Genomic DNA, 1,672 nt, shown 5'->3' with positions numbered 1-1,672 from the left:
GGCCCGCCACAGTGAGGGAGGGAGAGAGTGGGGTAGGGGCTGGGGGCATTGTCCAGCCAGGGCAATACATGGGGCTGGGGTAGGGAGCAGGACGGAGCCACGGGCTCACCCAAGGCACTGGGACACACACACACACACACACACATACACAGGAGGGGGATGTGCCCCCCAGATTTGTGTGGAGGGTGGAGGCAGATGTGGGCTGCCCACTGTGGGCTCCCGGCCCTGCTACCTTGCCCCCAGGGGCCCCACCCTGCTTGCACTGCCATGGTGAGGCACTCCCTGCCTAATGGGCAGCAGTGGGGCTGGCAGCAGTGCAAAGTTTTGCCCTCTGCTGCTGCCAGGTGGGCAGGGGGTATGCAGCTGGTATGGGGCTCCTGAAGGAAAGCCCCAAGCCCGCAGCAGGCAGCCTACATCTACCTCTGCTCTGCTCTCGTCCAGCTGTGCTGGCAGGGGTGAGGGGAAAGATGGGCACGTGTCCTGCCTTCCCCTTTTGAAAAGGTGGTCACCCTACTTACCACATACATTTTGGCTTAGATTTTGACATAATAGATAGCTATTTAAATTTCCATGAAGTACTTTAAGCAATATGAATACACTTAATCTCTGTTGAAAAGAAAGCCTATCGCACATGACAAAGGAAGAGAGCACAAGAGACAAGTGTGTACTACCAATGCTTTGTGTTTTTGCCACGGAAGTGGCAGGGGATTTCTAAGGTAAGATATGCACAGATAATCCTAGGAAGTGGCCCAGGCTCCACTCAAAAAAGGAAGAGACAAAAGATTCCCAAGCTAGGCTGACTTAAGGAAAATCCTTCTTGCTCCCAGATCAGTTAGTCAACATGAGCAAGACCCTTTAATCAGACATCTGCAAGGCTTTGCAAAAAAACCCCAAAAAACCACAACATAGCTAATTTCCTACTTCTTGCCATGGTCAATTATCAATGTTTCAGAGGAAGGCAATTCCCCAGAAGCCAAATAACACATTAAACCAGGGGGATCCAACCTGCAGCACATGTGCCACTGGCAGGCTCTCAGCATAGCGCAGACCAGATTGGGAAAGAGTCAGACAGCAGAATAGCAGGCCAGGGAGCAGAAAGCAGAGCAATAGATCAGCCAGGGAACAGAAAGCAGAGCAGTGGATTGGACAGGAGACAGGGACTGGAATGAGACTTGAGGAAGGCGCAGGGTTTCATGTGTGGCATACCACCCAAAAAAGTTAGTCCTCAGTGCTGCAAGGGTAAAAAAAAAATCTTTCTAGCTTCTACTGATAACTTAGAAGCAAGAAAAGCTGAAAAGCTTTTTAAAATCCTGCTCACCCTGGCAAAACTGATTCAACAGGGACTCCCCTAAACAGTCCTTCATCCCAAATTTGAGAGAGAACAAGAAACCCTGAAAACAAGAAAACCAGAACTTTAATGAACTTAAACCCAAAAGAGACACCCCTCGGGTTCTATGAAGAGCACAAAGGAATTCACTACTGCTATTGGTTTTATGCAGAAGACACTCCAGTACTACAGTGATGGGCAGCAATATAAAACCTTGCAGTAGTCATTCCTTGCTATAAAAATGATGCATAAAGCGGTTCGTTTCTCTGGAGGCCAGTAAAATCACAGACACACACTCATTAGATGGCACAAAAGGTGTATTTGCAAATAGGGTCAGAGCAGAGT

Source organism: Crocodylus porosus, unplaced genomic scaffold (assembly GCF_001723895.1).
Source record: "Crocodylus porosus isolate Cpor-Errol unplaced genomic scaffold, CroPor_comp1, whole genome shotgun sequence".
Lineage (NCBI taxonomy): Eukaryota > Metazoa > Chordata > Crocodylia > Crocodylidae > Crocodylus > Crocodylus porosus.
This window is presented reverse-complemented; position numbering follows the sequence as displayed.